The 13810-nt window shown below is 67.8% G+C and overlaps 6 non-coding genes across 6 annotated transcripts; all 6 read right to left on the bottom strand.

Moving 5' to 3' along the window:
• Window positions 1–1819: 1819 nt before the first annotated feature.
• Window positions 1820–1938, bottom strand: LOC141420492 (5S ribosomal RNA). The gene has a single exon (XR_012445030.1). It is a non-coding gene; the product is annotated as a 5S ribosomal RNA (ribosomal RNA).
• A 2145-nt stretch (window positions 1939–4083) lies between these two features.
• On the bottom strand, window positions 4084–4202 carry LOC141420491 (5S ribosomal RNA). The gene has a single exon (XR_012445029.1). It is a non-coding gene; the product is annotated as a 5S ribosomal RNA (ribosomal RNA).
• A 2147-nt stretch (window positions 4203–6349) lies between these two features.
• LOC141420490 (5S ribosomal RNA) lies at window positions 6350–6468 on the bottom strand. The gene has a single exon (XR_012445028.1). It is a non-coding gene; the product is annotated as a 5S ribosomal RNA (ribosomal RNA).
• Window positions 6469–8613: 2145 nt separating this feature from the next.
• Window positions 8614–8732, bottom strand: LOC141420489 (5S ribosomal RNA). The gene has a single exon (XR_012445027.1). It is a non-coding gene; the product is annotated as a 5S ribosomal RNA (ribosomal RNA).
• Window positions 8733–10877: 2145 nt separating this feature from the next.
• On the bottom strand, window positions 10878–10996 carry LOC141420488 (5S ribosomal RNA). Its single transcript, XR_012445026.1, has one exon. It is a non-coding gene; the product is annotated as a 5S ribosomal RNA (ribosomal RNA).
• Window positions 10997–13143: 2147 nt separating this feature from the next.
• LOC141420487 (5S ribosomal RNA) lies at window positions 13144–13262 on the bottom strand. The gene has a single exon (XR_012445025.1). It is a non-coding gene; the product is annotated as a 5S ribosomal RNA (ribosomal RNA).
• Between the last annotated feature and the right edge of the window lie 548 nt (window positions 13263–13810).

Genomic DNA, 13810 nt, shown 5'->3' with positions numbered 1-13810 from the left:
CCGCCCTCCTCCGTCGCCTCCTGGAGCCGTATCCTTGGGTGGGTGCGTGGCTCCCAGCGGAGGTCTCGGGGACCCTTCCGGTCCTCTTCGTCCGGAAAGCGCCACTGCCCCTCCAGCCCATCAGGAAAACGGCAGCCGCGCCCTTCGCCGACCCGCTCCGCCCTCCTCCACACTCAGGGCCTGGGGCTGCGGGGCTGAATCGTGAGGCTTTCCAGCCCAGGACTTCACCTCTGGCCCCTTTCACACCCGGGATCTTGGGAAGAAGAAACAAAACCAAACACAGCCAAAGCCATCTCCTCCGACCCGGGGCCCCTCCACATCCCTTCCGATCCCGGGTTCCTGCCGGCCTCCCGGGGCGTTTCTCCCAGGCAGGCCTTCGCGGCCACTACACGGGGCTGAGCACTCGAGTCCTCGGGCGTCACGGGGCCCGCGGCCACGCCAAGCACGCACGACTCCCGGGTCTCGTCTGCTCCTGGGTGCCCTGGGCCTCTTCCCTGTGCCGCTGCTGGGTCTTGTGCCCCTGCTTGGCCTCCTTCAGACCCGGCCCCGTGCTACGCGGACACGTGCTACAGGATCGTGCCAGCAGAACTGGCCCTGGCTGAGCCCCGTACCCACCCTCCTGCCATCCCTGGCCCTGCTAGCAAATGGCAGAGATCCTCTGGCCTCCGAGCCCAGACAAAAATCCTGATGCAGTTGGCCGAGGGGCCGCAAACCAAGGCTTCGCTTGTTCCCGCTCAGGCCCCAGCCATACCCTCTTGTCCTTCGGCTGCTCGTGTGTGGGGTGGGGGAGAGGAGGGTGCGTCCCCGTGCGTGCGTGCGTGGTCTGGGTGTCTCTGCGTGGTGTGTGTGTGTGTGTGTGTGTGTGTTAGATGCCGTGCCTGGTGTAGGTGGGGAAGAGCAAGCCCTCACGCACAGAGCCCCATCACACACTGGGGCCGGGCCGAGGGGGTCAATCTGCTCGGCCTGATTGCGTTGGGCATACATTGCAGAAGGTGGGTTTTCCAAGGCGGAGCAGAGGGTCCCGGCACCTGAGGTTGTCCACGGGGAGAATGTCTGTTCCACGGGGGCAAGCGGTCCCTTCCGTCGTGCCCAAGCCCATGTGACCCCGAAGGCCAGGTGGCCCCGGTCCTTGAGCTGACTGAGGAGTGCTTTGAGACCCGGAGGGTGGCACAGGCGACTGGGCGCCAGCGGCGGCCCTCCCTCCCTTTGAGCGGGACGGGGAGCTGCCGCTGGCATCCGGAGCTCTGGCGGCCTGCGCCCTCTGTCCCTGTGACCGCAGGCTCTGCCGTGGGAGGCGGGATCCCACGTAGAGGTCGCGCGCTGGCTGCCCTGTCTTGGGTTGAGCGACGGAGCGCGACGTGAAGCAGCACCCGACTGAGGCTCCCTGCTTCTCTGTCCCCTGGCGTCTTGCCCTGGACCCAGTGCACCACCTTGTGGCGAGCCCAGGTGTGGCGCGTCCCGCTGTGGGGCCCGCTGGGGTGCAGGACCCACTTTCTCATGGCTTCCGCACGTCCCTCCCCGCCCGCCTGGAGGGCAGTTGGGGAGCGGTCCCCAACGTGGCCTGGGACCAACCTCGCTGGTGACCCGTGTCGCGGGCGCGCGCCCCAGGAGAGTGTGGGGAGGGGAGAGGATTCGGGGACGTAGCTGTGAGGATTCGGTGTGCGTGGGTCTGGCGGGTGGCCCGGACGGGGTCGGGGTCGTGGTCACGGTGGGTCGTTGTGGTGGTGGTGGTGGTGGTGCTGGGGGTGGTGGTGGTGGTGGGGGGGGTGGTGGCGAAGTCCCCGAAGACAAAAGGAGCAGCGAGGGAGGGAGGAGCAAAAGCCTACAGCACCCGGTATTCCCAGGCGGTCTCCCATCCAAGTACTAACCAGGCCCGACCCTGCTTAGCTTCCGAGATCAGACGAGATCGGGCGCGTTCAGGGTGGTATGGCCGTAGACGCTAGCCGCCGCCTCCGGGAGCCCCAAGAGCCTGCCGAGGGCCCCGGCGTGCGTCTCCACGCTGCTCTCCTGGCACGGCTGGGAGTCCGGGTGGGGGCTGGCAGCCCGGGGCCAGCGGCCAGAGGCCCCGCGCGCCTGCTCGGGCAGCCGGTCTCGCCCAGGTGGCCGCTGGGTGGCTTTCTTCCCGAGGTGTCCTGCTGCCAGGACGAGGGTCAAGTTTTCTCGGGGGAAAATTTCTCAGTGCTCTCGGGCGCTTGTTCTTCTGGGAATGTCCACTGCTGTGGCCAAGGCGGGGGACGCACAGCTCGGGCCAGGGCAAGCAGCCGCCCTCCTCCGTCGCCTCCTGGAGCCGTATCCTTGGGTGGGTGCGTGGCTCCCAGCGGAGGTCTCGGGGACCCTTCCGGTCCTCTTCGTCCGGAAAGCGCCACTGCCCCTCCAGCCCATCAGGAAAACGGCAGCCGCGCCCTTCGCCGACCCGCTCCGCCCTCCTCCACACTCAGGGCCTGGGGCTGCGGGGCTGAATCGTGAGGCTTTCCAGCCCAGGACTTCACCTCTGGCCCCTTTCACACCCGGGATCTTGGGAAGAAGAAACAAAACCAAACACAGCCAAAGCCATCTCCTCCGACCCGGGGCCCCTCCACATCCCTTCCGATCCCGGGTTCCTGCCGGCCTCCCGGGGCGTTTCTCCCAGGCAGGCCTTCGCGGCCACTACACGGGGCTGAGCACTCGAGTCCTCGGGCGTCACGGGGCCCGCGGCCACGCCAAGCACGCACGACTCCCGGGTCTCGTCTGCTCCTGGGTGCCCTGGGCCTCTTCCCTGTGCCGCTGCTGGGTCTTGTGCCCCTGCTTGGCCTCCTTCAGACCCGGCCCCGTGCTACGCGGCCACGTGCTACAGGATCGTGCCAGCAGAACTGGCCCTGGCTGAGCCCCGTACCCACCCTCCTGCCATCCCTGGCCCTGCTAGCAAATGGCAGAGATCCTCTGGCCTCCGAGCCCAGACAAAAATCCTGATGCAGTTGGCCGAGGGGCCGCAAACCAAGGCTTCGCTTGTTCCCGCTCAGGCCCCAGCCATACCCTCTTGTCCTTCGGCTGCTCGTGTGTGGGGTGGGGGAGAGGAGGGTGCGTCCCCGTGCGTGCGTGCGTGGTCTGGGTGTCTCTGCGTGGTGTGTGTGTGTGTGTGTGTGTGTGTTAGATGCCGTGCCTGGTGTAGGTGGGGAAGAGCAAGCCCTCACGCACAGAGCCCCATCACACACTGGGGCCGGGCCGAGGGGGTCAATCTGCTCGGCCTGATTGCGTTGGGCATACATTGCAGAAGGTGGGTTTTCCAAGGCGGAGCAGAGGGTCCCGGCACCTGAGGTTGTCCACGGGGAGAATGTCTGTTCCACGGGGGCAAGCGGTCCCTTCCGTCGTGCCCAAGCCCATGTGACCCCGAAGGCCAGGTGGCCCCGGTCCTTGAGCTGACTGAGGAGTGCTTTGAGACCCGGAGGGTGGCACAGGCGACTGGGCGCCAGCGGCGGCCCTCCCTCCCTTTGAGCGGGACGGGGAGCTGCCGCTGGCATCCGGAGCTCTGGCGGCCTGCGCCCTCTGTCCCTGTGACCGCAGGCTCTGCCGTGGGAGGCGGGATCCCACGTAGAGGTCGCGCGCTGGCTGCCCTGTCTTGGGTTGAGCGACGGAGGGCGACGTGGAGCAGCACCCGACTGAGGCTCCCTGCTTCTCTGTCCCCTGGCGTCTTGCCCTGGACCCAGTGCACCACCTTGTGGCGAGCCCAGGTGTGGCGCGTCCCGCTGTGGGGCCCGCTGGGGTGCAGGACCCACTTTCTCATGGCTTCCGCACGTCCCTCCCCGCCCGCCTGGAGGGCAGTTGGGGAGCGGTCCCCAACGTGGCCTGGGACCAACCTCGCTGGTGACCCGTGTCGCGGGCGCGCGCCCCAGGAGAGTGTGGGGAGGGGAGAGGATTCGGGGACGTAGCTGTGAGGATTCGGTGTGCGTGGGTCTGGCGGGTGGCCCGGACGGGGTCGGGGTCGTGGTCACGGTGGGTCGTTGTGGTGGTGGTGGTGGTGGTGGTGCTGGGGGTGGTGGTGGTGGTGGGGGGGGTGGTGGCGAAGTCCCCGAAGACAAAAGGAGCAGCGAGGGAGGGAGGAGCAAAAGCCTACAGCACCCGGTATTCCCAGGCGGTCTCCCATCCAAGTACTAACCAGGCCCGACCCTGCTTAGCTTCCGAGATCAGACGAGATCGGGCGCGTTCAGGGTGGTATGGCCGTAGACGCTAGCCGCCGCCTCCGGGAGCCCCAAGAGCCTGCCGAGGGCCCCGGCGTGCGTCTCCACGCTGCTCTCCTGGCACGGCTGGGAGTCCGGGTGGGGGCTGGCAGCCCGGGGCCAGCGGCCAGAGGCCCCGCGCGCCTGCTCGGGCAGCCGGTCTCGCCCAGGTGGCCGCTGGGTGGCTTTCTTCCCGAGGTGTCCTGCTGCCAGGACGAGGGTCAAGTTTTCTCGGGGGAAAATTTCTCAGTGCTCTCGGGCGCTTGTTCTTCTGGGAATGTCCACTGCTGTGGCCAAGGCGGGGGACGCACAGCTCGGGCCAGGGCAAGCAGCCGCCCTCCTCCGTCGCCTCCTGGAGCCGTATCCTTGGGTGGGTGCGTGGCTCCCAGCGGAGGTCTCGGGGACCCTTCCGGTCCTCTTCGTCCGGAAAGCGCCACTGCCCCTCCAGCCCATCAGGAAAACGGCAGCCGCGCCCTTCGCCGACCCGCTCCGCCCTCCTCCACACTCAGGGCCTGGGGCTGCAGGGCTGAATCGTGAGGCTTTCCAGCCCAGGACTTCACCTCTGGCCCCTTTCACACCCGGGATCTTGGGAAGAAGAAACAAAACCAAACACAGCCAAAGCCATCTCCTCCGACCCGGGGCCCCTCCACATCCCTTCCGATCCCGGGTTCCTGCCGGCCTCCCGGGGCGTTTCTCCCAGGCAGGCCTTCGCGGCCACTACACGGGGCTGAGCACTCGAGTCCTCGGGCGTCACGGGGCCCGCGGCCACGCCAAGCACGCACGACTCCCGGGTCTCGTCTGCTCCTGGGTGCCCTGGGCCTCTTCCCTGTGCCGCTGCTGGGTCTTGTGCCCCTGCTTGGCCTCCTTCAGACCCGGCCCCGTGCTACGCGGCCACGTGCTACAGGATCGTGCCAGCAGAACTGGCCCTGGCTGAGCCCCGTACCCACCCTCCTGCCATCCCTGGCCCTGCTAGCAAATGGCAGAGATCCTCTGGCCTCCGAGCCCAGACAAAAATCCTGATGCAGTTGGCCGAGGGGCCGCAAACCAAGGCTTCGCTTGTTCCCGCTCAGGCCCCAGCCATACCCTCTTGTCCTTCGGCTGCTCGTGTGTGGGGTGGGGGAGAGGAGGGTGCGTCCCCGTGCGTGCGTGCGTGGTCTGGGTGTCTCTGCGTGGTGTGTGTGTGTGTGTGTGTGTGTGTGTTAGATGCCGTGCCTGGTGTAGGTGGGGAAGAGCAAGCCCTCACGCACAGAGCCCCATCACACACTGGGGCCGGGCCGAGGGGGTCAATCTGCTCGGCCTGATTGCGTTGGGCATACATTGCAGAAGGTGGGTTTTCCAAGGCGGAGCAGAGGGTCCCGGCACCTGAGGTTGTCCACGGGGAGAATGTCTGTTCCACGGGGGCAAGCGGTCCCTTCCGTCGTGCCCAAGCCCATGTGACCCCGAAGGCCAGGTGGCCCCGGTCCTTGAGCTGACTGAGGAGTGCTTTGAGACCCGGAGGGTGGCACAGGCGACTGGGCGCCAGCGGCGGCCCTCCCTCCCTTTGAGCGGGACGGGGAGCTGCCGCTGGCATCCGGAGCTCTGGCGGCCTGCGCCCTCTGTCCCTGTGACCGCAGGCTCTGCCGTGGGAGGCGGGATCCCACGTAGAGGTCGCGCGCTGGCTGCCCTGTCTTGGGTTGAGCGACGGAGCGCGACGTGGAGCAGCACCCGACTGAGGCTCCCTGCTTCTCTGTCCCCTGGCGTCTTGCCCTGGACCCAGTGCACCACCTTGTGGCGAGCCCAGGTGTGGCGCGTCCCGCTGTGGGGCCCGCTGGGGTGCAGGACCCACTTTCTCATGGCTTCCGCACGTCCCTCCCCGCCCGCCTGGAGGGCAGTTGGGGAGCGGTCCCCAACGTGGCCTGGGACCAACCTCGCTGGTGACCCGTGTCGCGGGCGCGCGCCCCAGGAGAGTGTGGGGAGGGGAGAGGATTCGGGGACGTAGCTGTGAGGATTCGGTGTGCGTGGGTCTGGCGGGTGGCCCGGACGGGGTCGGGGTCGTGGTCACGGTGGGTCGTTGTGGTGGTGGTGGTGGTGGTGGTGCTGGGGGTGGTGGTGGTGGTGGGGGGGGTGGTGGCGAAGTCCCCGAAGACAAAAGGAGCAGCGAGGGAGGGAGGAGCAAAAGCCTACAGCACCCGGTATTCCCAGGCGGTCTCCCATCCAAGTACTAACCAGGCCCGACCCTGCTTAGCTTCCGAGATCAGACGAGATCGGGCGCGTTCAGGGTGGTATGGCCGTAGACGCTAGCCGCCGCCTCCGGGAGCCCCAAGAGCCTGCCGAGGGCCCCGGCGTGCGTCTCCACGCTGCTCTCCTGGCACGGCTGGGAGTCCGGGTGGGGGCTGGCAGCCCGGGGCCAGCGGCCAGAGGCCCCGCGCGCCTGCTCGGGCAGCCGGTCTCGCCCAGGTGGCCGCTGGGTGGCTTTCTTCCCGAGGTGTCCTGCTGCCAGGACGAGGGTCAAGTTTTCTCGGGGGAAAATTTCTCAGTGCTCTCGGGCGCTTGTTCTTCTGGGAATGTCCACTGCTGTGGCCAAGGCGGGGGACGCACAGCTCGGGCCAGGGCAAGCAGCCGCCCTCCTCCGTCGCCTCCTGGAGCCGTATCCTTGGGTGGGTGCGTGGCTCCCAGCGGAGGTCTCGGGGACCCTTCCGGTCCTCTTCGTCCGGAAAGCGCCACTGCCCCTCCAGCCCATCAGGAAAACGGCAGCCGCGCCCTTCGCCGACCCGCTCCGCCCTCCTCCACACTCAGGGCCTGGGGCTGCGGGGCTGAATCGTGAGGCTTTCCAGCCCAGGACTTCACCTCTGGCCCCTTTCACACCCGGGATCTTGGGAAGAAGAAACAAAACCAAACACAGCCAAAGCCATCTCCTCCGACCCGGGGCCCCTCCACATCCCTTCCGATCCCGGGTTCCTGCCGGCCTCCCGGGGCGTTTCTCCCAGGCAGGCCTTCGCGGCCACTACACGGGGCTGAGCACTCGAGTCCTCGGGCGTCACGGGGCCCGCGGCCACGCCAAGCACGCACGACTCCCGGGTCTCGTCTGCTCCTGGGTGCCCTGGGCCTCTTCCCTGTGCCGCTGCTGGGTCTTGTGCCCCTGCTTGGCCTCCTTCAGACCCGGCCCCGTGCTACGCGGCCACGTGCTACAGGATCGTGCCAGCAGAACTGGCCCTGGCTGAGCCCCGTACCCACCCTCCTGCCATCCCTGGCCCTGCTAGCAAATGGCAGAGATCCTCTGGCCTCCGAGCCCAGACAAAAATCCTGATGCAGTTGGCCGAGGGGCCGCAAACCAAGGCTTCGCTTGTTCCCGCTCAGGCCCCAGCCATACCCTCTTGTCCTTCGGCTGCTCGTGTGTGGGGTGGGGGAGAGGAGGGTGCGTCCCCGTGCGTGCGTGCGTGGTCTGGGTGTCTCTGCGTGGTGTGTGTGTGTGTGTGTGTGTGTGTTAGATGCCGTGCCTGGTGTAGGTGGGGAAGAGCAAGCCCTCACGCACAGAGCCCCATCACACACTGGGGCCGGGCCGAGGGGGTCAATCTGCTCGGCCTGATTGCGTTGGGCATACATTGCAGAAGGTGGGTTTTCCAAGGCGGAGCAGAGGGTCCCGGCACCTGAGGTTGTCCACGGGGAGAATGTCTGTTCCACGGGGGCAAGCCGTCCCTTCCGTCGTGCCCAAGCCCATGTGACCCCGAAGGCCAGGTGGCCCCGGTCCTTGAGCTGACTGAGGAGTGCTTTGAGACCCGGAGGGTGGCACAGGCGACTGGGCGCCAGCGGCGGCCCTCCCTCCCTTTGAGCGGGACGGGGAGCTGCCGCTGGCATCCGGAGCTCTGGCGGCCTGCGCCCTCTGTCCCTGTGACCGCAGGCTCTGCCGTGGGAGGCGGGATCCCACGTAGAGGTCGCGCGCTGGCTGCCCTGTCTTGGGTTGAGCGACGGAGGGCGACGTGGAGCAGCACCCGACTGAGGCTCCCTGCTTCTCTGTCCCCTGGCGTCTTGCCCTGGACCCAGTGCACCACCTTGTGGCGAGCCCAGGTGTGGCGCGTCCCGCTGTGGGGCCCGCTGGGGTGCAGGACCCACTTTCTCATGGCTTCCGCACGTCCCTCCCCGCCCGCCTGGAGGGCAGTTGGGGAGCGGTCCCCAACGTGGCCTGGGACCAACCTCGCTGGTGACCCGTGTCGCGGGCGCGCGCCCCAGGAGAGTGTGGGGAGGGGAGAGGATTCGGGGACGTAGCTGTGAGGATTCGGTGTGCGTGGGTCTGGCGGGTGGCCCGGACGGGGTCGGGGTCGTGGTCACGGTGGGTCGTTGTGGTGGTGGTGGTGGTGGTGGTGCTGGGGGTGGTGGTGGTGGTGGGGGGGGTGGTGGCGAAGTCCCCGAAGACAAAAGGAGCAGCGAGGGAGGGAGGAGCAAAAGCCTACAGCACCCGGTATTCCCAGGCGGTCTCCCATCCAAGTACTAACCAGGCCCGACCCTGCTTAGCTTCCGAGATCAGACGAGATCGGGCGCGTTCAGGGTGGTATGGCCGTAGACGCTAGCCGCCGCCTCCGGGAGCCCCAAGAGCCTGCCGAGGGCCCCGGCGTGCGTCTCCACGCTGCTCTCCTGGCATGGCTGGGAGTCCGGGTGGGGGCTGGCAGCCCGGGGCCAGCGGCCAGAGGCCCCGCGCGCCTGCTCGGGCAGCCGGTCTCGCCCAGGTGGCCGCTGGGTGGCTTTCTTCCCGAGGTGTCCTGCTGCCAGGACGAGGGTCAAGTTTTCTCGGGGGAAAATTTCTCAGTGCTCTCGGGCGCTTGTTCTTCTGGGAATGTCCACTGCTGTGGCCAAGGCGGGGGACGCACAGCTCGGGCCAGGGCAAGCAGCCGCCCTCCTCCGTCGCCTCCTGGAGCCGTATCCTTGGGTGGGTGCGTGGCTCCCAGCGGAGGTCTCGGGGACCCTTCCGGTCCTCTTCGTCCGGAAAGCGCCACTGCCCCTCCAGCCCATCAGGAAAACGGCAGCCGCGCCCTTCGCCGACCCGCTCCGCCCTCCTCCACACTCAGGGCCTGGGGCTGCGGGGCTGAATCGTGAGGCTTTCCAGCCCAGGACTTCACCTCTGGCCCCTTTCACACCCGGGATCTTGGGAAGAAGAAACAAAACCAAACACAGCCAAAGCCATCTCCTCCGACCCGGGGCCCCTCCACATCCCTTCCGATCCCGGGTTCCTGCCGGCCTCCCGGGGCGTTTCTCCCAGGCAGGCCTTCGCGGCCACTACACGGGGCTGAGCACTCGAGTCCTCGGGCGTCACGGGGCCCGCGGCCACGCCAAGCACGCACGACTCCCGGGTCTCGTCTGCTCCTGGGTGCCCTGGGCCTCTTCCCTGTGCCGCTGCTGGGTCTTGTGCCCCTGCTTGGCCTCCTTCAGACCCGGCCCCGTGCTACGCGGCCACGTGCTACAGGATCGTGCCAGCAGAACTGGCCCTGGCTGAGCCCCGTACCCACCCTCCTGCCATCCCTGGCCCTGCTAGCAAATGGCAGAGATCCTCTGGCCTCCGAGCCCAGACAAAAATCCTGATGCAGTTGGCCGAGGGGCCGCAAACCAAGGCTTCGCTTGTTCCCGCTCAGGCCCCAGCCATACCCTCTTGTCCTTCGGCTGCTCGTGTGTGGGGTGGGGGAGAGGAGGGTGCGTCCCCGTGCGTGCGTGCGTGGTCTGGGTGTCTCTGCGTGGTGTGTGTGTGTGTGTGTGTGTGTGTTAGATGCCGTGCCTGGTGTAGGTGGGGAAGAGCAAGCCCTCACGCACAGAGCCCCATCACACACTGGGGCCGGGCCGAGGGGGTCAATCTGCTCGGCCTGATTGCGTTGGGCATACATTGCAGAAGGTGGGTTTTCCAAGGCGGAGCAGAGGGTCCCGGCACCTGAGGTTGTCCACGGGGAGAATGTCTGTTCCACGGGGGCAAGCCGTCCCTTCCGTCGTGCCCAAGCCCATGTGACCCCGAAGGCCAGGTGGCCCCGGTCCTTGAGCTGACTGAGGAGTGCTTTGAGACCCGGAGGGTGGCACAGGCGACTGGGCGCCAGCGGCGGCCCTCCCTCCCTTTGAGCGGGACGGGGAGCTGCCGCTGGCATCCGGAGCTCTGGCGGCCTGCGCCCTCTGTCCCTGTGACCGCAGGCTCTGCCGTGGGAGGCGGGATCCCACGTAGAGGTCGCGCGCTGGCTGCCCTGTCTTGGGTTGAGCGACGGAGGGCGACGTGGAGCAGCACCCGACTGAGGCTCCCTGCTTCTCTGTCCCCTGGCGTCTTGCCCTGGACCCAGTGCACCACCTTGTGGCGAGCCCAGGTGTGGCGCGTCCCGCTGTGGGGCCCGCTGGGGTGCAGGACCCACTTTCTCATGGCTTCCGCACGTCCCTCCCCGCCCGCCTGGAGGGCAGTTGGGGAGCGGTCCCCAACGTGGCCTGGGACCAACCTCGCTGGTGACCCGTGTCGCGGGCGCGCGCCCCAGGAGAGTGTGGGGAGGGGAGAGGATTCGGGGACGTAGCTGTGAGGATTCGGTGTGCGTGGGTCTGGCGGGTGGCCCGGACGGGGTCGGGGTCGTGGTCACGGTGGGTCGTTGTGGTGGTGGTGGTGGTGGTGGTGCTGGGGGTGGTGGTGGTGGTGGGGGGGGTGGTGGCGAAGTCCCCGAAGACAAAAGGAGCAGCGAGGGAGGGAGGAGCAAAAGCCTACAGCACCCGGTATTCCCAGGCGGTCTCCCATCCAAGTACTAACCAGGCCCGACCCTGCTTAGCTTCCGAGATCAGACGAGATCGGGCGCGTTCAGGGTGGTATGGCCGTAGACGCTAGCCGCCGCCTCCGGGAGCCCCAAGAGCCTGCCGAGGGCCCCGGCGTGCGTCTCCACGCTGCTCTCCTGGCACGGCTGGGAGTCCGGGTGGGGGCTGGCAGCCCGGGGCCAGCGGCCAGAGGCCCCGCGCGCCTGCTCGGGCAGCCGGTCTCGCCCAGGTGGCCGCTGGGTGGCTTTCTTCCCGAGGTGTCCTGCTGCCAGGACGAGGGTCAAGTTTTCTCGGGGGAAAATTTCTCAGTGCTCTCGGGCGCTTGTTCTTCTGGGAATGTCCACTGCTGTGGCCAAGGCGGGGGACGCACAGCTCGGGCCAGGGCAAGCAGCCGCCCTCCTCCGTCGCCTCCTGGAGCCGTATCCTTGGGTGGGTGCGTGGCTCCCAGCGGAGGTCTCGGGGACCCTTCCGGTCCTCTTCGTCCGGAAAGCGCCACTGCCCCTCCAGCCCATCAGGAAAACGGCAGCCGCGCCCTTCGCCGACCCGCTCCGCCCTCCTCCACACTCAGGGCCTGGGGCTGCGGGGCTGAATCGTGAGGCTTTCCAGCCCAGGACTTCACCTCTGGCCCCTTTCACACCCGGGATCTTGGGAAGAAGAAACAAAACCAAACACAGCCAAAGCCATCTCCTCCGACCCGGGGCCCCTCCACATCCCTTCCGATCCCGGGTTCCTGCCGGCCTCCCGGGGCGTTTCTCCCAGGCAGGCCTTCGCGGCCACTACACGGGGCTGAGCACTCGAGTCCTCGGGCGTCACGGGGCCCGAGGCCACGCCAAGCACGCACGACTCCCGGGTCTCGTCTGCTCCTGGGTGCCCTGGGCCTCTTCCCTGTGCCGCTGCTGGGTCTTGTGCCCCTGCTTGGCCTCCTTCAGACCCGGCCCCGTGCTACGCGGCCACGTGCTACAGGATCGTGCCAGCAGAACTGGCCCTGGCTGAGCCCCGTACCCACCCTCCTGCCATCCCTGGCCCTGCTAGCAAATGGCAGAGATCCTCTGGCCTCCGAGCCCAGACAAAAATCCTGATGCAGTTGGCCAAGGGGCCGCAAACCAAGGCTTCGCTTGTTCCCGCTCAGGCCCCAGCCATACCCTCTTGTCCTTCGGCTGCTCGTGTGTGGGGTGGGGGAGAGGAGGGTGCGTCCCCGTGCGTGCGTGCGTGGTCTGGGTGTCTCTGCGTGGTGTGTGTGTGTGTGTGTGTGTGTGTGTTAGATGCCGTGCCTGGTGTAGGTGGGGAAGAGCAAGCCCTCACGCACAGAGCCCCATCACACACTGGGGCCGGGCCGAGGGGGTCAATCTGCTCGGCCTGATTGCGTTGGGCATACATTGCAGAAGGTGGGTTTTCCAAGGCGGAGCAGAGGGTCCCGGCACCTGAGGTTGTCCACGGGGAGAATGTCTGTTCCACGGGGGCAAGCGGTCCCTTCCGTCGTGCCCAAGCCCATGTGACCCCGAAGGCCAGGTGGCCCCGGTCCTTGAGCTGACTGAGGAGTGCTTTGAGACCCGGAGGGTGGCACAGGTGACTGGGCGCCAGCGGCGGCCCTCCCTCCCTTTGAGCGGGACGGGGAGCTGCCGCTGGCATCCGGAGCTCTGGCGGCCTGCGCCCTCTGTCCCTGTGACCGCAGGCTCTGCCGTGGGAGGCGGGATCCCACGTAGAGGTCGCGCTCTGGCTGCCCTGTCTTGGGTTGAGCGACGGAGCGCGACGTGGAGCAGCACCCGACTGAGGCTCCCTGCTTCTCTGTCCCCTGGCGTCTTGCCCTGGACCCAGTGCACCACCTTGTGGCGAGCCCAGGTGTGGCGCGTCCCGCTGTGGGGCCCGCTGGGGTGCAGGACCCACTTTCTCATGGCTTCCGCACGTCCCTCCCCGCCCGCCTGGAGGGCAGTTGGGGAGCGGTCCCCAACGTGGCCTGGGACCAACCTCGCTGGTGACCCGTGTCGCGGGCGCGCGCCCCAGGAGAGTGTGGGGAGGGGAGAGGATTCGGGGACGTAGCTGTGAGGATTCGGTGTGCGTGGGTCTGGCGGGTGGCCCGGACGGGGTCGGTGTCGTGGTCACGGTGGGTCGTTGTGGTGGTGGTGGTGGTGGTGGTGCTGGGGGTGGTGGTGGTGGTGGGGGGGGTGGTGGCGAAGTCCCCGAAGACAAAAGGAGCAGCGAGGGAGGGAGGAGCAAAAGCCTACAGCACCCGGTATTCCCAGGCGGTCTCCCATCCAAGTACTAACCAGGCCCGACCCTGCTTAGCTTCCGAGATCAGACGAGATCGGGCGCGTTCAGGGTGGTATGGCCGTAGACGCTAGCCGCCGCCTCCGGGAGCCCCAAGAGCCTGCCGAGGTACCCGGCGTGCGTCTCCACGCTGCTCTCCTGGCACGGCTGGGAGTCCGGGTGGGGGCTGGCAGCCCGGGGCCAGCGGCCAGAGGCCCCGCGCGCCTGCTCGGGCAGCCGGTCTCGCCCAGGTGGCCGCTGGGTGGCTTTCTTCCCGAGGTGTCCTGCTGCCAGGACGAGGGTCAAGTTTTCTCGGGGGAAAATTTCTCAGTGCTCTCGGGCGCTTGTTCTTCTGGGAATGTCCACTGCTGTGGCCAAGGCGGGGGACGCACAGCTCGGGCCAGGGCAAGCAGCCGCCCTCCTCCGTCGCCTCCTGGAGCCGTATCCTTGGGTGGGTGCGTGGCTCCCAGCGGAGGTCTCGGGGACCCTTCCGGTCCTCTTCGTCCGGAAAGCGCCACTGCCCCTCCAGCCCATCAGGAAAACGGCAGCCGCGCCCTTCGCCGACCCGCTCCGCCCTCCTCCACACTCAGGGCCTGGGGCTGCGGGGCTGAATCGTGAGGCTTTCCAGCCCAGGACTT

This window comes from Castor canadensis, unplaced genomic scaffold, assembly GCF_047511655.1.
Source record: "Castor canadensis unplaced genomic scaffold, mCasCan1.hap1v2 HAP1_SCAFFOLD_269, whole genome shotgun sequence".
Lineage (NCBI taxonomy): Eukaryota > Metazoa > Chordata > Mammalia > Rodentia > Castoridae > Castor > Castor canadensis.
Note: the sequence above shows the minus strand (reverse complement) of the source record. Positions and strands in the feature narration are given on the sequence as shown.